The sequence below is a fragment of the Sturnus vulgaris genome, chromosome 3 (assembly GCF_052056855.1).
Source record: "Sturnus vulgaris isolate bStuVul1 chromosome 3, bStuVul1.hap1, whole genome shotgun sequence".
Lineage (NCBI taxonomy): Eukaryota > Metazoa > Chordata > Aves > Passeriformes > Sturnidae > Sturnus > Sturnus vulgaris.
The window spans coordinates 109,570,617-109,594,451 of record NC_142245.1 but is presented as its reverse complement, the minus strand read 5'-3'; the positions used below and the strand labels follow the sequence as shown (position 1 = coordinate 109,594,451).

At 39.7% G+C, this 23,835-nt stretch overlaps 1 protein-coding gene across 2 annotated transcripts in view; it reads right to left on the bottom strand.

Moving 5' to 3' along the window:
• The window catches only part of CLIC5 (CLIC family member 5), an 82,330-nt gene that overhangs the window by 34,402 nt on the left and 24,093 nt on the right, over positions 1-23,835 (bottom strand). The window lies entirely within an intron of this gene.

Here is a 23,835-nt window from a genome sequence, read left to right as displayed (position 1 = left end):
GACATATTTTCTGATTTGGATTTAGCTTTTTAAACCATTGCCAAGAGCTTTTGACTTCTTACCCTTCCTGAAAAGAGTCAAAAGCTTTGGGAGGAAACAGTGATATGACACCAAACTTCCCCTTGATTTTTTCACCACCTTAGTCATAAATCATAATTTCATCTTTTTCAGAAAAGATACAAGTCCCTGCTCTCTCCATTTGTTTATTCTCATGCAAAAATTAAGGGTTACCCAGACCTGCATCTTCTTACATGTTCTCTGTCCCTCAAGGGAATGGTGTAAAACCATCTCCAGACCAGAGGACTAAAGGAGGGACAGAGCAGAATGAATCACACAATCATAAAATCAGCTGAATCACGCAATCAGCTGACTCAGAATCACTGAATCAGTGGAATCACTGAATCACAGAATCTGCTGAGTTGGAAAGATCATTGAGTCTAACTCAGCAAAGGACACCCCAAAGAGTTACACCATGTGCCTGGAAGAATGGAAATGACAAGGAAGAAAGAGAAGAGATGGATTGTGTGGGGCTAAGGGATGTAGAAATCATAGGGAAAAGGAAGAAGATGTGAAATCTAGAAGAAATAAGATTGACTTGGTGATCAAAAATAAAATTAATTGTGTAGGCCAAACAAGGCCTCCAACAGTCCCAAATGGTCAAAATTCCTTCTCAACACTTCCAAAGCAATGGGAAAAACTTATTGCTAGAGACACATTGGGAATAGGCAGAGAAAATTCCAAAAACAAAAGATAAACTAAAGAAAAAGCACGGTATGATCTCTGTTCAAAGCTCTGGGATCTGGAAGCCAGGCTCATGATTTGGGTTGAGACCAACTCATGGGTTTTGATCTCATGTGACTGGCATAACTAAAAATGCTACCACAAATCACAAGGCAAACTGGTGACAGAGGAGGGAACAAAATCAAAATCTCCCCAGCAACACAATTTATCCATTATATTCAACTCTTTTTCTGTGGAAATTATAGGCAAGGCTCTGTCGGTTTTGTGAATCCTTTCTCATTGCTTCTAACAGCAGTCAGTAATTCAATGTTCAGCACTCAGAAAGAGCAAAACCTTAGTAGGTAACAACTTCAAAGGCTTATCAGAGTGTTCTGAGATCTGAAGTCTATTAACTACCAGGAGGAGATGAGAAAGAAGACAAAACTTCCCAAGCTTAGTCACTCTGAGCTTCAAAGTAAAATAGCTTTCTTAAAGCACCCCAGTAGTGCCTAAATACAAACCTGTTATATATCCATCCAAGGGTAAGGGCTCAGAAAGGCAGGAATTAAATAATACCTTCATCAAGATCAAGAATTCAAGCAGTGAATGGTAAGAAAAGAACAAATAATTGACAAAATGGAGAACCACCATTTATTCCTGCTGTTTTTCACAAAAGCTTACTCATGCAGCTTTCCTGAAACACCGTAAAAGTGATGAAGCACTTACAAAACCGAGCAAGTTGGTGACATTTGCACTCTCCCTGCTAGTAATATTGTATATTTCTGATATAATGATTGTAACTAGGGACAGTACTGACAGTTCTGAATAAAAGATTGCAGCTAGGGACAGACTTGAGGCTTTGTGGGCACTAGGATAAAGGAGATAGAGTTGTTTAAGTGCACTCTCAACTGAGAAGAGCCTCACTCAAAAAGGCAAATTCCCATAGTGACTGTGAAAAAGTATAATGGATTTGAGGATTTGCTGGGCAAGACTCTTTGGCGAATCACTCCTCAGCCCACTGAAGTTTAACTCAGGTGCCCAAGGGAAGGTCTCCTGCATGGGCAAGGCCAAGATGCAGATCTGAAAGATGAGTCTGTTCACGTTTCACTTTGACTGAATCCACTGAGTGTCTTTGTTTGAAGTGGGATGAACGTGGACCCCAGCAATAGAAAAGCCTGAAGTTTGTGGAGACAGAATTTCTAGGGACTTAAGTTTCTCTGTCTTGGAAACAGCACTTTCTGCTCCCATTGCTTCCCAGAAACATAATTTTATTAGTTTACCTACTCAAAAAGCATTCTTTTCTCCTTAGTCTCTAGCTGTTTCTGTCCTTCACACCAAGCAATGCAAGGTCCTGCCCTCAAACTCAGCATAATCACATCAGGAAAAGCCTACTGTCAGAGCAGCTGCTTCCCTCTGTCTGAGTAATGGCAAGAATGAACAACATGTTCTCCTTTATTAATTATAAGGTGCTCCTCCTTAAATAGTTCAGCTATTTTTAGTTAATTAATTAAACCATAGCAACATTTGTGTGCATGTGTGGGGGAACATGTGCGAACACATTATCAATTAATAAAATTTAGGTGGTTTTGGAAGGGAGAAGAAACATCTCGGTGATTTTTTGAACTTATGTCAAGGATTTTTGTGAAGTCATGGCAGTATTAAAAGCCTCCAACCACTGCAAAGCACAGCTGAACGATGTGAACAAGGAGCTCTTCCCAAGTTCAAGCTAATACTTTGCTATAAATGAAATAACTGGAATAAATTTCCTCACATATTCCAAAAATATTCCAACTGGTACATGCACAGGGACTGCAATACACACAGACAACTGTATATTATTTTAACTAACCTTAAGGGAGGAAAAAAAGACAAGTTCCAATTTGTCCCAAAATACAGAACTTTAAAGAAATCATTAATAGTGACTAAGCATCTAGCTTTAAAATGGCAGCACTGGAAAGAATTGCATATGGCAAAGCACTGTGGTTTTTCCAGGCAAATAATGTATTTGGGTTTACCTATCCTCCTTCTCACTGCACTGAGGTCACTCTGCACGTGGGCCAGGGGTCTGTTAGACTGTGGGATAAAGCAAGGAGATATTTTTGATGACATTAAAACACATTTCTTTTTCAAAAGGATTTTAATAGATTAGCAAAAACAAGCAGGCTAATTCACCTCAGTGTTTCCCAGTAAGGATTAAGGAAGGATTTTATTTCATCATCCCTACAATCAAACTCAAGGCTCACATTACACATGGTTACACCCTCTCTGTTTTAAAACTGGGAAAGCTCTTGCCTTTTGACACTTACTCTCCTTACACTCAGAACCCAAAGGGGAAGTGAAAATCCTACTGGAAACGCAAAGCAGGCCAGGAAATATCCTATTTATTGTGCTATTAAGAAAAAAAATCTGTCTTAGTAATTATACCACACACACAATAGCACAAATCTCCATTGTAGGGAAAAACCATGGGTTGCAACATGAGATCAGACATGCCAAGGTATTGCTTTAGTAAGGGTTATTTTTTTTTCCATTTTCTTGTGTTCTTTTCTTTCCCAGCTTCTCATCCAAATGCAAAAGCCAGCGAGCTTTTTGGAGTGCCACCAACCAAGAGGCAAGCTAAGAACTTTACATTCATAGAGCAGCACTGGTGGGTCTTAAGTAAGAAGTAAATCTCGTCTCACAAGCCCTGTGTATCACAGGACACTCTTGTTGACTGTGGCTCTGGTTCAGGAAAGCATTTAAGCATGTGCTGAAATACATCCCAATTCAGAGGAAGTATATGCTTGACTTTAAGCATGTTCTTAAGTCCTGTTGATTTCAACAGGACTTAAGCACATACTTAAGTACTTTTCTGAGCAGGAGCCTATAAAAACAATAATAAATTTGCTGTGCAGCATTTCAACTTCATTGGACTTTTCCTGAGATTTCATTTTGCTAGGAGAAGCTGTGAGCAGCAGCCTTCCAAGGGAGGGCAAGATAGAGCAGGAATATATTCCTAAGCACACACACATGGAAATGGACCATGTGCATATATGTCAAATAAAAATAGAGCATTTGCCTGAAGGACTGTCAGGGTAGTAACAAAACAAAAAGGAAGTGGTGAGACTCTTTAGCCAGCTCTCCAAAAGCCAGCCAAAATGCTGTCCAAGTTTGGCATTACATACAAGCATATATTTTAGATGCACATAAGCTGAACTGGTGTGTGCTGCTGGCCAATTTGAGGGGAGCTGGCTTCTCACACTGGTTCCAACCAGCTGAGCAGCATGTCAGCAGGGCTGAGGATCTCCAAGGAGCTGTCACTGCACTCTCGCATCTCTGCAGCTTTGGAAGACATGCATTTGTACTCTTGAGACATTCAGGACTTTCAGGAGATAGAACTGCAGGTTGGACACCCCATGGGCATCATGCTGTTAGGACATGACAATTATCTGTATGGTTGCTAAATCATGATTTTTCAACTTTTTATATCCACACGAGGGGCAGCATGGGCTCAGGAAGGGATTAGTCCTATAGGTTGGCTTCTTCCAGAGAATCCTTTCATGGTGGCTTAGGATATTCACAGTAAAAAATCAGATTTATCTTCCACGTCAGCTGAGGTCCTGGTAGCAGAACAGTTGCATGCACAGGTCTCAGTTACCTCAAGGGCTTTTCTGGAGCCACTGGCCACTGTATTTGCTCTTGTATTAAATAAGTTTTGCTCTGAAATAAACCTTGTGATGTCTGAAAACTCCAGTAAGTCATGTGCAGTTTAGATTTAGAAAACTACAGACTAGACATGGGTGAATGGGTGAGTGGTCTGATCACATGGAAAGGATTCCATGCTATTCCATCATCTCTTCTGCTTTATTCTAAAGTTCCATGACTTGACAACTATCAGTAGAGTAGAAGAGCACAGACTGGTCTGACACCCTAGAACATGGTATTATTTTCATTTTATTTATGTTTGTATATGTTACTTTGCTATGCATGTGGTCAAATTAATGAGTATTTAATATTAGATAATCAGAGGTAGTGAGAAATATAACAAAACTTCCTATAACAAATATATATATATATATATGTATATATAAAAAGTTTGGTAAAAAAATTTTTTTCCAAGAGACCATATTCCAGCCTGCTCTGCTGTGAAGAACTTCTGAACACCAAGACTGACTTTCACAGGGTGATGTATAAGAGGAAAGCCCCCAGAAGAGTGAGAGTCATTAAGTAACACCAGCAGTACTGTAGACAGAAATCACATAGAGCATGTATTTATATTCTTTTAATGTCAGCACAATATAAGCTAAAGGATGGGTGCTAAATGCAGGCTGACATTTTCAGAGTGGCTAACAGTTTTAGATCTTGTGAGACAATTTGAAGGCAGCTGACTTCTCACAAGCATCAACTCTCTACACTTGGCAAATCATGCCACAAGCCACCCAAAATGAAAAGCTGATTTTAAGAGCCTCAGTAAGAGGGAATTATCACTGACTGTGAGTTTCTTGAGCAACTAGACAGAAAATTCAGAGTGCTCAAAAATAAAATCTCTTTATGAAATAAAATATTCTTTGAGGAGCTCTCATGGAATTTGACAAATACCTGATGGAGATGCATGAAAGCTTTGGCCATATCACCTTGGGGAATACACCTGGAGTTGTGGTCTTTGGCCAGCCCCCAAGGACAGGCAGGGAGCTGGGACCACACAAACCTGGGGGGTCACAGCACACAGCGCTGCAGGACTCACAGGGCTCCTGGCTGCCCAGCAGCCTACCCAAAAATTCCCTTTTAAAATTACTATTGTAGTTTCCCTCCTCACAGAAAACACACCACAGCCTCTCTTCAGTAATGCTATGAATGTTTTAAAATTGGTTTTTAGACTTGGCACAATTTAGAGCAAAATCTTGAAATTCTTCATAACCAAAAATTGCTATTCTCATCATAGCTCTTGACAGCAGACTGTTCACAAAGTTCTGGAGCATAGTGGACTGAAAATACATTCTTGTCTTGATGGACAATTAAGAATCATCCTTTACACTTCTTCCTGAGCCTTTTCCAATCTAACAAAGCAACCGTGCTTCCATCACTCACCAGGACCCTGGGTACCCACATCAGCCAGTGGATGCAACCTCAGAAAACAGCTTTTAAAAGCTTTGCTTTTTGGGGACTCATCAATAATTCACTGTGAGTAAGACACCAAGGAACATGAAAAGAACTCAAGAAATGTCAGAGATATAAGTTTAACATACAGAAAGATAGCAGAACAAATGAGTAACAGTAACTCACAAGTGAATGTGGAAGTTGATAAGAAAAGACAATATGGACATATCAGGAACAAACAACATGAATTAACCCAAGTAAATTTTGTTCTCTGCCAGGTTACCTAGCACTTTAGGTAGGAAAGAAGCAGCAGGTACCGAGAGCTGACCTCTGTAAGGCTTATGACATCAGATCCAGACCATATTTTCATTAACAAAATAGGGAAACAAGACCTGCATGAAACCTCTGCAAAGTGCTTGTAGGAGTAGTTGAAAAAATACTTAACAGAACAGCAATAATCAAGTTTTCTGTTAGCACATAAACACAATAAATAGAGGCACCACAAAGGTGTGTGACAAGATGAGTCATATTTAATGCCTCCATTAGAAAAATGGAGGAAGGAACAGACAGAACCTTACAAAATTTCCTGACAACAAGAAACATAGAGAGGTTACTGGGATTTCCCAGGAGAGGAGTAGACTCAAAGTGATGCTAAGAAGTTGGAACGAAGTGTCTGAAATCACTTAAATGAAATTCAGCAAAATAAACCTCAAGGTGTAAGATGTGAGAAAAACAAAATGTAACGTACAAAATGCAGGATGGGGAATAGCTGGTGAGGGCAAAGCGAAGGAGTTTTTACGTAAATCACAATGTGAATCATCAGTGTGTGCTTCTACAGGAAACAGCAACCAGATAATGAGATGTACACGTGTTGTTCTACTACAACATAACAGTCCTCAAGCATGTACAAGACTGCTTCACAAAGAGGATGATGATCCATTGTTGTTCGTGCCCACAGAGGATGAGATTAAGGATTTTGCTCAATTCGCAACAATAAAGATTTAGGAGGGAAAAAAGAACAGTGTAATTATAGGACTAATGAAACACAAAGCAGGCTTTCTAAGGAGGTTGTGTAATCTGCATCTAGTGGAGGCTTTGAAGAAATCCAAAGAAGCTGGTAAAACTGGTCTTGATTTATTTCATCCTGATGCTGAGCAGAGAGGGGGCATAGAATGTTTTAAAAATCCTTTTTAACAGTATATATTAGCGACTCTAACAATAAAGCTGCTCCTGCTGCCAGTGCTGGATGCTTTGGTGGCACAGACTTTTGCTTCCCTCCCACCTGCACAGGATGAAGTCTGGCCCCAGTGAAATCAAAGGTAATTTTGCCTGTGACTTTGACAGGACCAGAATTTCACTCAGAAGTTTCATGGCCAGAGGGGACAATTATCATAATCCTTCCTGACCTTTTGCATCACACAAACATAGATTTTGCTCAGCCTGTAGCCAACATCTTGTGGCTGAACTAGAACATATGTTTTGGAAGGGTTTTTGGGAGAGGCACATGCCTCACATAGAGTGGTAGTAAAATCCCCTCTAGCGTTGCCTGTTTGCATTGCAGGGAGCAGCTCGAGCTCCCAGGGAAGTCAACATCCCATTTCTGGGGTTTTCCAAAAGGTACCTAACTTGTCACATCACTCATATATGCAATCTTTTTTTCTTCTCCCTCAGTTGCATTTATGCACATGGGTTCAAGTGCTGGAAGGAACCTTAGTGACAGGATTTGGGGAGTCAATATTTAGAGCAATATTTACAAAATTGTCACAATTTTAGTAAAATTTAATAGAGATGCTGAAGCATCAGCTACTGTTGGTTGTTTTGGATACAATGGTGTATCTCATAGGAAGAAGTAAGGACTTTGAACAAGAAAGTAAAAAATCCTTTTATTAAGGCAAATAAACTTAGAATCATAGGGGTTCTGTTGGAAGGGACCTTAAAGGCCATCCAGTTCCAATCTCCCTGCCATGGGCAGGGACACCTTCCACCAGACCAGGTTGCTCCAAGCCCTGTCCAACCTGGCCTTGGACACTTCCAGGGATGGGGCAGCCACAGCTTCTGTGGGCAATCTGTGCCAGGGCCTCACCACCCTCACCAGAGAGAATTTCTTCCTAATATCCAATTTAAACCTGCTCTCTTTCAGTTTGAAGCCATTCCCCCTCGCCCTGTAACTCCACATTCTTGTACATAGTCTCTCTCCATCTTTCTCGTTGGCTCCCTTCAGATACTGGAAGGATCTTGTCCTGCAAGATATTGATACCACAGTGCCTGTTCATGCTCTGCATATCCATAATGCAGCTCCTTCATTCTGGAAGCTTAAGCCTGCAGGATCTTATCAGGGTTTTTGCCTTTAGGTGCCACACCTATTAATGTGGTATATTCTAATGGAGTAGGTGGTGGATGCCCCATCTCTGGAAATGTTCAAGGTCAGGCTGGACAAGGCTCTCAGCAAACGGATCTAGTTAAAGATGTTCCTGATTACTGCAGGGGAATCAGACTAGACGACCTTTAAAATGTCCCTTCCAACTCAGAATATTCTGTGATTCAGTGATAATGTACCTTATCTAATTCCATAACAGTCAGTACTTACACAAAGTATTCCCACTAAATTTTCCACTGACTTCAGTGAAAGCAGAGTCATACTTTGGATTCACTAGTTACTTCCTAATAAATGATTAAAACCACAAGTGCTCTGAAGAAATAATTTGTGAATAACTCTTATTTAGCTATCCACAGAACACCAATTTTAATATTTTCAGATACTGATGATTCTATATCCTGAAAGCTATTTAGATACCAAAAAAAAAAAAATCATTTCCCCCTGGGGAAGCTGCAGAAAATAAAAAAAATAAAATGAGAGCTAGATCAGTGTCAAAAGGTGTCATAGGCAATGCAAATTCCAGCCAAATTATTCTGTTTCTAGTGGAGATCAGGTGCAAATACAGAAGTTGTTTCTCCAAAACAAGATCTGTGCAGAGTTCCCATTACAGTACCAGAATCCTGCATCCATTTCTTGTAAGAATTAAATCTGGCACATCTGGAATTTCGATGTCCATTAAAAATCTCTGAGCTGGGGGTAGTAATCTGGCCACACAGCATATTCTGCAAATGTTGGAGAACAGCAGCCAAATTTCCATGCCTCTAAGCAGCCTATCAGACTAACAAATAATAACAGCAGCCAGGTGCTGAAAGTCAACGCTGAACCTGAAATAAGATCCAGGGCTGAATTATTTATTGAAATTCCATGACTTTATTTGCAGTCTTAGAAAAGAGAGTCACTTGCAGGCACTGCAAATAAAGGTCTGGATGGTGAGTGTTGCTGGTAAGGGCATTTACCATATCAGCTGATCCCATAAAGTGTCCTCGGGGGTCTTTGTACCTTATTAACATCACAAAAATACTGTTCCTCAGTCACTGGGAATGAGTTAAAAGAGCAATTGGAAGCCCTCAGGAGGTGTCCCAGAGTGGGGAGGACCTGGCCCTCCTCTCTCCTTCTGCATCCCCAAAGTTCACAGCCCTGCACAGGGCAGGGGGAGGCTCCATTCTGAAATAAGATGAGCGTTTCTGACTTCCACTGAAAACAGACCAAGCTGTGCTGCAAAAGACCAGCAAACCACAGGGCAAACCAATCTTTGGTTTGATGTTTGCACCTTGTGCAACCCACAATCACTCCAATAAATTAATTGTCAATACAATATTACAATATATGGTATTTGGACCAAGCCTTAATGCCCTGAGAATAAAAATACCTTATAAATAAATTTTCTGGTTTACAGCTACTCACAGAGAAATAATTACAGAGTTCAGTATTGAGGGGATTTTTTTTAACTTTTAATATTTTCTTCCTTGCTGTATTTGATCATCTACACAGACACGCAGTCATATTTAGCCATTAGAGGGGTGTTGCACTACAAGGCAGTCTTTTCTGGTGCCACTCCCTCTGGATATTTCATTAAACAAGACACAGAGAGTAAGTTCTGAGTTTATTAATGGAAATACCTGCAGTGAAAGCAAGAGTCTAAGACATACACACAAACAGCAAATAAATGTTCCTTGGGACTCACATAAAAGCAAAACAATTTGTGTGTTCAGTATCAAATTATGGAGAAAATAAACAGTGATCCTTCCCAAAAGCTACTGAGAAATTTTGAATAAGTGTGTGTATTAGTAAAAGTAGAAATTACAAATCATATTTTTTGCAGTATGGGCTTCTGAATTTAATATATGATCAATATTATAAGCAGAAAAAAACAGATCCATGAGAGGAGTCTGGAACACATTTCTTGTTTGCTCAGTATCCCAGGGCAGGATGATTTCTTAAATTCCTTTGTCTGTACTGTTTGAAATGCTTTAAAAACTTTCCATAGGAAATGGTTTTGATAATTTTCTCAAAACAAATTTTGACCTGATGCTCAGACTAAATTTCCTCTGATTTCACTTTATCCTGTTATACAGAATGAAAAAAAAAAATCCAAGCCCAAAACCAAAGCTTAATTAAGATTAATTCAATGCTATTAATTAAAATAATCAATTGCACTTTCCCTAGCACCTCTTCACCTCTTACTGTCCTTTTGCTTCTGGAATCCTTGATCATGCTGTCAATTCAAAATATAATCTTTTTTTTTTTTTTTTAAATTCTTATCACTCCTAAGTCCCTCGTGCTCCAAGTGTAGCACCCTCCAAAAAGACCAGCAGTGACTCCAGCATGGCTGCCCAGCAAAACTCTTCTCCAGCCTGTTCTTTCCTCTCACAGCTTTCTCAGAAGCAATCAGCAGCCTCCTCTTGCTCACACTCTTCCCCCCACAAGAAAAGAATCCCTTTGTTGATTTAATTTCATTTCATGCTCCTCACCTTTCAGCCATACTCCCCATTCCCTGGCTTCAGCACTGATTTGGTGACAGCAACCCTGAGATGTGTCCCCAGCTCCCACCCTTTCCTCTGGCTCTCCACTCTGCTTCTCTGACATTGTCACCAGCTGCTTTATTCAAATTAAACAAATCCTTTCCGATATGGTGGAAATGCAGTGTGACACAAGGGTCATGCCCTCTAAATCTCCTCACCCATTTATTGTTAAGTTCACAAGAAGGTGCCACCTTCTCTGGAGACAATGCAGGTTAATCAGGCAATTGAGAAACCAGCATTTGGCAAGAGAATTTCTGAACATTTTCTATACACTTGCATACAGCTGGGCCTAATTCCCTCAAATACCTGAATAAGAGCTGAAAAATAAGGGGTTTTTTTTAATCTTTACTTACAATTCTCTCTAAAATGGAGATTTTTTTTTTTCCTATTATTGCAAAATGTCAAGTGCACAGGGGTGGTCTTCCAAAAATAAAAAGTAAGAGAAATCGTATGATTTCACACTTCCAATGAAAAGCTAAAGATCTGTTAGGACAGAATCCTTCTTTCTGGCAGCATGGCACAAGGTGATTAGTACTAACACTGCACTCACTTTCAAGGATCTTGGATATGGCTTTAAATTAATGTTAAATAAATATTCAAATATTTTTAATCAGTTAAAAAATTAATAATCTTTGTTGCTCAGATTGAAAGAGATGTCATGGGACTAACTATAACTTTTTAAAGTTTATAAAGTTTATATAACTTTATAAATATACATATAACTTTATTAAAAAGTTGTTATATAACTTCTCCAAATTTCCTATCTCGGCCACATCCTTCCCCAGCTCTTTGAGAAGCTGTCTACAGTCAGCATTTTTAAGATTTATTATTATTGCTGTATCATCTCTTTTGAGATAAACTCTGAATCATTAAACCATCAAGCAGAGATTTTGCTCAGTAAGAGAACAAGGTGTTCCCACAAGCACAGGTCATAGGGCTGCTGGTGCCATAGAGCCAGGATGGGCAGTGGATACTTCCCACATCCATGTTCACCTGCCTTTATTAGACACTGAATAGCAAGAAGACTTCCTGAGTGTTTAGAGAAACATGTAACTGAAGATTTGTAAATATGGATTGAAATATGTAATAGAAGATAATGTTCATGCACTCTGAGGAGCTCCTTGTGGCTCCATCTTGGACCAGGCTAAGTACAGAGTGCTTAATACAGAGAAAACATAATTTTTGAACCTCAAGGAAGACCCAGCCCTAGGACTGGATCTAGAGCTTAACTGCGAAACTCAGATATTGTTTTAAAAAAGAAAACAAAACAAAAAATTCAGATTTACTGCATCTTGGTACAAGAAAGGGCAAAATACAATTCCTTGTCAAACTGCATGGGTGAGTCAACACTCAGAATGAAAAGTTAATTAAAATAAATCAAACCAATTGAAGACTGAAATATACTTAACAATTAAGGGTATTTTTGTACTGGATTCTCTTGGCATGTCCTGGGCATTTAAAAGAACTAAGCACAGAAAAACAACCAAAGCTGCCCTTCTGAGAGAACCTAGAACCTGCAAGAATATTCCATGATTCAATCCCTCTTCATTCAGGAAGAGCTTTTTTAAAAAATACTATAAATAAAATAAACAAGCAAAACAGGTCTCCAGTTGTACACTGAATCAGCAGCAATGGCTCATCACAAAACACAGGGCAGTGAAAGAAAATAATTTCCCCCCATGATATCCATTTGCATCTGTTTGAAGTTGCCCATTCAGCAGCTAAAAGCAAAAGGAAAGCAGTAACACAACGTGCCTGTTGACCCACACAAATTGAGTCACAATCTAGAAAAACTCCAGCAACAATAGCAATGATCTATCAGGGCTGGTTTCTCTGATGTCCACTTGTTTGGAACAATATACAGGTACAGGCACGCACCAGCATGCAGAACAACAATAGCTACATGCCCTGGATGTCAAGGTTGAGGGTGTTTATTTGGGTGTTAAAATGTCATGAAGAGGGCAAGCTTGGCAATCCATACAGAGGAAGCACCAGCCCAACCTGAAAATTAATTCAGTATTTTATCAGGAGTTAATCCATGATGATTGAGTAGCTTTTACAGTCACTCATCTCTATAAAGAGAAAAGAGGGAAAATTTTATCTGGATATGCTACTGGACTACAGAGATATGACAATGGATGTTAGGGTAAACGTTTTGTAGGGAATGAAGCTAAGGCACAGAACTGTGATGTGACTTAGTCAATGACAGAAAGGGAATTCTGCTCTTGTATCTCTCAGTTTAGCTCTTCCTCATCTCATATTCAAGGTCAGACCTGTACTGACACAGCACTCATCTGCCCAGCCTTTGGAGGCCCTTCCAAAGTCTGGCCCTTGCATAACCAGGTATGACAAGCATATAAGATAAGCAATCTCATATTTAACCACCACCTGAATTAATCACATTCCATTATCACACCCAGGACACGTAAGCAGCGTCTCAGCACCATTTCTGTCAGACTGGCCTCAACCAAATTCATATTGCTGTTCAGAGAAACAGGAAGCAAAGATTCCTTCTGTGCTTCAACCAAACCCTGTTCTGGCTTGTCAAAACCTCCTCCATAGCAATGCCCTGCTGGTTTGCAGATTTTCTGGCATTTTTATTCCTTTATTGTCCCTAACTACATGTGTCTCATTACAGCATATCTAGTCTTGATCTGAACCAGAGGCAGACAGGGTATGACTTCTTTGGTGCTTCATTCCAACAGGTAATCATCTTTACAATTACGCCTACTCCTGATCTGACTATATTTGACCTTAACTATTAATATGTTGCACAAAGAAGTTGTGAATTCTCCATCCCTGGAAGGGATCAAGGTCAGACTGGATGGGGCTTGGAGCAACCTGGACTAGTGGAAGGTGTCACTGTCCATTGCAGAGGGATTAGAAGTCTATAATTCCATTCCAACTCAAACCATTCTATGATTCTCTGTCTTGTTATACTTCTTACCACTGTACTAAAAAGACCCCACAGATACATTTAACATTGCAGTCAAGTGATGTTTGCTCTTTTAATTAAAGGAGAAAGGTTGCCTTCTCAATGGCAATCTTAAGTAATTTTTCAGCCTGAAAATCATTCTTCTCTACTTCTTTTCCAATGTCCTAACACACATAAACTCTGTGTATTGTTTAAAACAGCCAGTCAAAAGATAATCTAAATCTTGACCCCTCCCTACTAATAGCAGTGGCAAAAAGAGAAAGTAAAAAAAGTGTAGCTGTGATTAGTGTGATTTGTGTGTTTGTTATTGGGCTATTTACTGTGAATTACTAAGCCTGAGTGCACATGAACACTAAATCAGTCATGCTAAGTGCTGTACAAAGAGCTATGACTAAAGGACACAGCACAGGACCAAGGTGAAATCCTTCCTGGCCTTCCTTGCACAAGGCCATGGCTTCTCAGCTTCTGCACCTGTAAAGTATTGACCATGACTGCACACTGCCTTGGAAATGCTATAAAAAGGCATCTATATTTATTTTTTACCTGACGAAATGGGTTTTGCAAAGAGAATCATGTTCAGAGGTGGCTGCCAAAGCACAGAGCAGCCTGCAAAGCTTCCTTTGCAGAACTGGGATCTAAGGATGCTTAATTGTTATCAGCATCTAGGAAGTTTGGAGAAGAAGTTTGAAGAAAGAGAATTTCTAGTATCACTCGGTGTTTTACTACTAAGAGTTAAAAATAAAAAACCCAACACTTTCACAAAAAAAAATCTATCTTCTGAGCATTTAAAACTGATGCTAAACAGTCTTTTCTGAACACAGTTGCTGAATTCAGCTGTCAGATGATTTCTGAGATGGAGCATACAAGGATTAGCTCATCATACTTTGAACTCCACTGTGAGCCTGCAGCAGCACAGTCTCTTTGGAGGTGATGAGCCCTTTTCCAAGAAGCAGAGCATTACACTTACATGTCTTTGCCAGCTGCAGAAGTTAAAAAAAAAAATGTCTGCTTTGGCATCTTCTTGGTTAAAAGAAACAGAAATTAAATTCATACCAAAATCAAGCAAATTTCGTCTGTGCATAAACCCCATTCCCAGAATTATGAACAGGTTTTAACACCTGAGATAATGGTGAATGGTGAATTGAGTCATGACATGTTTTTCTTAGACCAGAGGAAACAAAAAAATTGGCCAGAGAAGTTGTGGATGCTCCATTCCTGGAAGTATTAAAGGTTAGGCTGGATGAGACTCTGAGTAACCTGGTCTAGTAGAAGATGTACTCACTCATGTCAGGTCCCTTCCAACCCAAACCAATCTGTTATTCTATGAAATGCAAGAGAAGCAACAGAAATAGTTAAGAAATGGCTTCTTTACAGCAGGATTTACATAAGGAAGGGAGGGGAAATTACTATTCCCATATAATATCCTTGCAAGTTTTATAGAATTTAAAGTAAATGAAAATCCGTTTCAGCCTTGAATATTAGGCCTGAAGCATTTTAATTGCCTTTTGCAGCAAGCACATACAGGTGAATACAATGGGCTTCTGTCATCTGCACTGCACACAAAATTAGCATTTACCAACGTGAGGATTTAGAAGAGCAAATTGTCACTATCTGAGCACCTTTATTCTTAATATAATGTCCTTTACACTAGAGTAGCTATAGCAGGGACAGTTCCAACTCTTACTGTCCTACAGATGCATTAATACAACACAACCCTGCTGAAATGCATTTCAATTAGTGCTTTATTTCAGTTTTATGAAGGATTACGAAAAATGCATAAAAAGGAGCTATTTTAGTGTCTTTTGGAAATCAGGTGCATAGGGGAAAAAATAGGAGAAGCCCTTGAGCTCCAGATATACAATACCTCTTAAGAAATAACCAGGCTACTTTGGGGACCAACAGAGAAATCATGGGGATTACAAGACTGGTATATCAGTCTGTGTGTGAGAACAAGCAGGAAAAGCACAGAAGTTGGTCCTACAGAAGATACAACATATGCACAAACTTGGCACCAGAGAAGGACTGGTATCAGCATTTTATCAAGGTGAGACATCCTGAAAAACTTGCCTTGGGTCACTGAAGGAGGCAGAAAAGCACAAAAAGTAAATAAATCCTGTGAAGAATTTGAGTCAAAACCTGGGAATACTACTGAGCTTAACATGTAAAATTTGCATGGCAGGACCTTTTCACAGTTTGAATAGATAAAAGAATGAAAATCAGAGGGTTTCAATGGTGGGAGCTGTGCTGTTGCTTTTTATTAAGATAATGTGCTGAAGTGCTCATTTGTTCATAGAATGGAAAGTCAAGGAAAAGTTGATTTGGATTTTTACAACACTGGGGCCATTTTAACATGGCAAAGCTTTGTAATCAAATCTCTTTTTTGAGCACATCTCCTCTTATGACACTTTACCCATTAAATTTGTGGGGTGCATCAGAGCCACTGAATCAAAGAATATGTGTTAAATCATGGAAGATCACTTCAGGCAGTGAACACCACTATTAATAAAATATAGATACATACAGAAGAGGAAAATCATAAACACTTTAAAAAATAAGTCATGAAATTATTCTTGAGAGGGACATAATAATACTCATTTACAAAGCATCTTTAAATTTAAGGAAGTCAGAGAAAAAAATTCTATGGACTCATCATTCTACATTTACGTATGTACTGGCAATCAAGTTATGTAACAAACAGCAATGACATGTTGTAAATGCAGTTAGTTAGACTAAGTTCTACCCTTAGGTATCATTAGATAAAATTACTGGCTTTGGAACTGCAAAGCACAGCTGGATACAGTTTGAATTACTTCTGTTCCACTGTAATAATTTCCAAGTCTTAAGTTTAATATAAAAAGATCATGCCAGGAATACATGATGCTGATGAAACTCCTCAGATGTATAAAAAACAGATTTTTTTAACTCATAGTTTCAGATGTACATATATATGCTTCCCCATCTAGATGAGTTTTACTGCATGTCAGCAACACAGAAGTGCAAAAAATTTCTGTGAGTAGTTCTGGGAGAACAAGAGACAAGGAAGGAAAGGGAATAAGGAAATTTCCACATGAAATGTTAAAAAATGTGTCAAACAAATCACTTCAAGCTATTTACAAAGTACCTACTACAGCACTTTAGGTACCTGCTCTGATTTCCTACATCATGTAAGATTTATAGATTGAATCCAGCACAAAACCAAACCCTTCCTTATCCCAACTGATTCTCCCTGACTTTAAGTCAACCTTAGCTAAAAGAAAAGTTTATCACTGAAACCTTCTATTATTCATGTATAAAACTAACGCATAAAGTCACAGCTCTGTAATATCTGCCTGACTCTGTTAAAAAAGAGTAATTTAAAAAAATATACCAAAGCTCCCAGCTGAAAAATGGAAATACTACTAACAAAATAACGTTTCTGTTACCTTTTTGCAGCACACTGGGATTATTTTGTTTGTATCTGCCACATTTTGAAGAATTATGTGCCACACAAGAATTCAGTGATATTGTTGCTGTGATGATCAATGTGTTGTAAACAATCCTTACGCAGCCTTCCATTAAACTATTTGACATAGGCAGGTGGATTGATACCAACATTAAATCCTGGAGCAGGGGCAGACGTACTTCCTGCTGGCTGTCTTGGAAAGGGTCCCTGTATATTTTTGGGATGTTATGTCAAACGATCCCAGTGACATTTGCCATTCTGGATTAGCCTCAGCAGAGCCATGTATTGCCAATAAAAGTTTCCTGAGGACACTGGAGCTTCACTGTCATCGCTGAACCACGACACGACAACCTGTGAGCCTGATGAGATGGGAGCTGCCAGAGATGGAAAAAGAGCAACCTGCAGCTAAACATAGAGCACCCAGAGCACACTGGTGGCTATTTCTAACTACCAGTGACAATAATTATGAATATCACCAGTTCTTCATGGTAAGATTAAAACATAGTTTTTACCCAGTTTGACTGTACGGCTCAGGAAAGCTGTAAAAGAGGAAGGAGCTAGCCGGTGGAGTTTAAACAAGATCTCAAATACACTTAGGCAGGTCTAATTCTGCTGCCACTGAATTCAGCAGTACAAAACTGACTTGCTTTTGTGGTCATGACCCAAGCTGAATGTTTCTGAATTCTTTCTAATTAGAATGGAACCCATTTGCAAAGACATGTAAAGAAGGTATGCATATTCAACAAAGCATTGGCATATATTTCATTTTAGATATTTTGATCACAACTAATTTGTATATCAATAGCATCAAGTTGAATAAAAAGGAAGTAGTCACAGCTGTTTATAGAGGAAAACCCCCAAACTGTGGCAGATCAGGGCATCATTCACCTTTAACCATAATCTAAGGATGAGACTGTGAATTTAGGCAGGAGACATGGCTGGAAAGCCCTTCTTAACTTGAGAACCAGTTTGCCAGGCAATCCTAGAAACATTCCAGACTAGGCTCAAGGTGGCAGGGATAGTGAATATATCTCTGTCAAGTCACTTTATAAACTTGGCCTGCTTAAACAATTTACTGCCTGTCTCTAATAGTCCCACCAACGAGGCCCTTGTCTTGACGCAAAACAAAACCTGCAAATGTTCAGAGACAAAACAGACTCACAGAAACTGGGCTGGACAACTCAAGCTAAAGTTCCTTTAAAGTATTGTTTTTCTTCATCACAAGGAAAAATAAGCCACTTGTAATTCTAAAAGATTTGATAGGTGGTTATATGGCAATTTATTGAATATTTTTTTAAGTTGTAATTTTAAGGCAAAGTTAATTCTTGCCAAGACTGATGTTTTTCCTCTATTTTTGTCATTATTTTATTGAAAATGCTTAATAAAAAAAAAAAACAGAGAAGAAACAATCAGTCCAAACAGCATTTCCTTGATTTAAGTGAGTCAGAAGAGGAGTTGTTCCTGATTTGTCACTCTGGCCATTCCTGATTTGACAAAATCTTAGCAGAACCACTACACTAAAATATTTGATCTCCCTGCATGGAACTTTCAAAACTCATTTACAGATGTTTAAACTAAAATTATTTCCCTCCCTGGTCTCCAGGCTACTGGTAAACCTTGTAAATTTTGTAACCTTAATACGAAAGCACAAGGCCAGGATGCTGGAAGAGGAGACTCAGGCTGCTGATCATGCCCTGCCTCACCAAAAGCAGATTGAAGAGACACAAGCCATGATGCCCATCTGCTTAGCAGCTCCAAAAGGGAAGAGTTCAAGATGTACAGTAAACCCTGTGCTCCCACCACTCCCAGGGTGACAGCTGAAAAGTGTCAGAGATTGCACACACTGTACACATCTGCTTGGTAGGGTGGTTGTGGCTCCTTCAAAATATGAAAGGCTTGGCAACAAAAAAATGTTTTCATCATTCTTGGAGCACCAGACAGGTCGGACCAGATGTTTCAGTATCGTTATTGTTCCTTGAGCTTTTTTTATCTTTGTTATTTCCGCTTTATCTAGAAAGTTTAGCTAAACATAGGAATGATTTTGTATGAAAGGCAAGCTGAGCTCATAATACCCCAAAAATATCCATATTTCTCATGAAACAGAAATGAACTTAGAGCTCTCCAGATCTGATTCTGATTTCTAATCATTAGTAAAAAAAAAACTTTTTGAGGGCAGTCTATGAATCGAATACACTGCAGAGCCTATCTTGTTATAAAGGGTTAAAATGTTCCTATCAAGTTATCTCTCCCTGTTTGCAAAGCCAGTACTGGTTGTGATAACCCTGAAATTCTGAAACTGAAATCAGTTTTCTTATCAGAGTGACTCTCTTATATTAAAACCACAAAAGCCTTAACAGTGGGGAATGATTGTTTGTAACAGGTGTAACACTTTTATCTTCCTTTAAGACTGTGTGACAACACTTCACCAAAATCCAAACTAAGGTTGGTTTGAAATCACCTTTCAGCAGAAATAACTTTTTTAAAAAATCCAGAAAATGCACCAAAAAAAAAAAAAATAAAAATAAAAATTAAAAATAAATAAATAAATAAATAAATAAACAAGCAAACAAACAAAAAACACTAAATAACCCCACCAAAACAAAACACACCAACCCACAAAACAAAAAAACCTCCAACTTGCTCCTCCCTGAGATAATTTCTGGGATAATTGTGTCCACAAGAGGGGCAGCAATACCTTCCTGAGAGCAGCAGCTCCTGGAACTTTGATGGAGCACACTGTTGCTGATGACTGCTCTGTCCTGGCAGCCAGGCTCTCTGACTCACTCATTCGTTCAGAACAGTAAGTTTTTCTTGCCATCATTTTTAGACATAATCCTAATGGGCCCAGTCAGCTGGCAGATGGGGACATGTTAAATGTCTGAAGTACTTCCACTGAAGTGGAATTTCAAGGCCTCTGAGGTCTCTTTTGATTTGTAAAATTGCAGCACCTTCACATTTTCCCAAGAAGGGTGTTCAGTGTGACTGTGGGTGAACACTTTGAGAAGTAACACTTTGCACCTTTTAAGCAAAAGTTCTTGCTCACCTAATCCTAGAATGGCTTGGGTTGCAAGGGGCCTTAAGGATCGTGTCATTCCAACTCCCCTGCCAAGGGCAGGGACACCTTCCACAACACCATCCTCAGAGCTCCATCCAGCCTGGTCTTGGAAACTGTCAGGGATTCACAACTTCAGACAATCTGTCCCGGGACCTCACCACTCTTACATACAGAATTTCTTCCTAACATCTAATATAAACCTGTCCTCTTTTAGCTTAAAGCCATCCTCTTTGATCCTATATGCTCTTGTGGAAGGTCCCTCTCTAGACCCCTTCAGGAACTGGAAAGTTCTCTAAGGTTTTCCTGGAGCTTTCTCTTCTCCAAGCTGCTTTCATAGCAGAGGTGTTCCAGCCCTGTGATCAACTCAGTGGCCTCGCCTGGACTCATTCCTGTGGGTTCACATTTCCTTCTGCTGAGGAGACCAGAGCTGGATGCAGCAGTGCAGGTGGGGTCTCAGAAGAGTGGATTAGAGGGGCAGAATCACTTCCATTGATCAACTGGTCCCTCTGATTTTGGTGCAGCCCAGGACATCAATGCAAGTACCCCTAGTATTAATCCATCAGTGCCACAATGATTCCTTCTAGAAGTAGGTGCCTGCCAGCTTATTACACATTCTCCCACCACTATGATATCACCATCTTTCCACTATCAGAAATATAGATTGAGATATATCTTGTTATAGAGTGTTTCTAAAGCAGGAAGATTTTAAAAATGAAATGTACTTTGGTCCATTTGTGGGGTTTGTTTGCTTTCTAGACTGCATTCTGAGCAATGCAGTCTTCTTTGCATCATGTTTTTGTTTTCCGTGGGTACAATGTATCTCCCTTATAATTAACTTTCAGTATTAGGTACTACTCTAATACTGAAAGGCAAGGACTGTAAATCTCAACACGTGTTTCCATTGCAAACAGAAATAAGCCCCAAAAGTCCTGTGGTCCTCCCTTTTATGGAGTTTAATTGTATTACTTCATGCAAAAGGACCACTATTTCAGTTTTGTCATTATTTTCATGCACACAGGTGCAAGACTGCCAGGTAAAGCTAAATATATCTTCCATCAGTGTATCATTGCCAGTTATACAGAAGCACTTTCCTTCTCCAGCACACAGAGGATTGAAATTAGCCTGAGTTACAGCAAGCTGGATTAAGCACAGAGCCAGCACAACCTCCCGATGCTCCCTTCCCCACGCTGCCACCGCCACTGTCTCACAACAACACGCATCAAACCTTTCTCTCTGGCAGCCTCCTCCAATTCCCTGCCAAACAAGTTTAGAGAGAGAATTGCTGCAGAGTTTCAGCGTTCAGCAAAGGCCTGCTCACACAAGCTGCACATCTGATCAAGGCAGCACCACCTCCCTGGCAGAGCTCCCCGCTCCCACCATCACTCTCCTGGTGTCCTGCCCCAGATTTCGGGGGGTTGCTCTCAAACACACACCTTGCAAGAACAAACCCTTGTTCACGAAAAATCAGCTCACAGATCCAGCTTAGGGCACCGTTAGAAAACAAGCGAAATCAATGGGGATGATAACAAGTAGGTGTGATAACCACTTAACCTGTCCCTGCCACAGCAGCTCAGCTGTGTCCTGGTGGTGCCCAGCCTGTCTGTGCAGCTTAGCAGATCCTGAGCCAACCTGCATTAGGTTACAGAGCAGCTCTGTTGGTTACAGCCCCGCTCCCTGCTTGTCTGCTTGAGGCTCCTGCGCTCCTGGTTGACAAACAGCAAAGGGAAATAGAGCAATTGTGTAACACCTTTCTTTTTTTAACCTGAGACACAAAATGCTTTTATTAGGGACACCGTGGCTGGTGAAAAACAGCCCTTTCTGGTTTTTTGGGCTTGTGGGAGATACAGTTTCTACCAGGCCACATCTACTGCCCTACATTTTCTCACTTATCACTGTATTTGCTGTGTGCTCCTTCAAGGATGCAGGACAGAACTCTTTTCCTTGGGTAAAGTATCACCTCTATAAAAATCAAATGAGATATTGTTGCATTGATCCCAACATCCTCTGCTGCTGTTTGAACTTGCCTCAAGTGTGGTCCAGTATATTTACATTTGCCACTTGTCCCAGTATCTCACAGTCCTCCAGAAGTTACCACTTTTCTATTCTTTCCAGCCTTAAAACAGACAGAATAAGTATCTTCTCCTTTGTAGAGAGATCTCCTGGATCAGCCTTTCTGTTTACCTCCCCTTACTAATATCCTATTCTTTGCAGTCACCTTCCAGAAAAGTTTTCACCTGTTCATGATTCTCTTACATTCTCATATTTTTCAGCTTTCAGCTTGTCTCTCCTTTGGATGTTTTTCTCTTTTTATTTTTGAATTTCTGAGGTGTATAATCTAATACTCTGGTCACATGCTTTACTATAGAACCTTTTAAACTTTTAATTAAATTAATGGCACCTTTCCAGAACTTCAAGAGTTGCAATTTTTCAACCAAAATGGAAAGTCTCCAGGAAGATACCAATTAATTCTTCTATTCCAGCTCTGAGTTTTATGTGAGTCTCTATGCAATTCTGTAATATGCATTATGCAGGAAGTCACATTACTAAAAATGTTCTTTCTGGAGTTATAAATCTTCAAGTGGTGTCATGGCTTAGTTTAACGCAGTGCTCATTTTCCCCAGTATCTTATGGATCCAGAGCTTCACACAATGAATCTGGGCAATGACCTTCACTTTAACAGCTGATGCAGTCAAAGAACCACATATCACAAACATCCATGTCAGCCTCAGTGAAATAGTGTGAGCACTAAAACAAATCAGTAGCTACAGATTTCCATTCCAGCACACATTTGACTGATGACAGAGTGCGAGACAACATCACAAACCTATTTTTTAGCCCATAAACATCTCCATTAAATGCAATTTGTTAGAAACTTGTAATAGGTGAGGTGTCTGTCTGTATGGACTCATGCTGGTCCATTTTAGTACATTAAGCTCTCTGTGAAAAGGATCTACAGGGCTCTTATGAACCTGAAATTCTTGTCAAATCTGTTGGCTGTGGAAAAAGACCTCACTGCTGGCTCAGTCACAGCACCTGCACCTGAACTGACTGGTTTTGGAAGATGTGTGAAGAGGCCGTGTATACATATCATGGATGTGGCTGACATTTCAACTTACAGCCCAAAATATCCATCAGGGAGTACAAAGCAATTACATACCCTCATCTTGACAGAAGGGAGGGGTTGGAATTTGCTTTCCTAATCATTCAGGGCTCTGTTTGCTAAGGGTCTGAGGTAACTCCCATGTATTAATTATAATCCAATGGATTTGCAGGAATGGACTAGGCTCAGAGAGAACAAACACCTGCAAGTGTTCCAGGCCAGGCTGGACAAGATTTTAAGCAACCTGGTCTAGTGGAAGATGCCCCTGCCCATGGCAGGGGGATTGGAACAAGATGATCTTTAAGATCCCTTCCAAACCAAGCCATTCCATAATTTTACACAGGCATACTTCAACGTGTGTAGAGGCTTTAAAACACTCTGAACATCAAAAAATCCGAGCTCTCCACTGAGGCAGAGTTTGCACAAAGTTTGCTATTAATATGGTTGTATATGTCATGGGTTTCAACTGTGCCACTGATTTTAATGGTAAGGTTTTCACAGTCCAAGACCAACAGTCATACACAACTCAAAACATTTTGAAACCTTACCATGTAACAAGTATAGTCATTTTTCTATACTTTCATTAAATTGCTTTCTGTTCTCAGTTA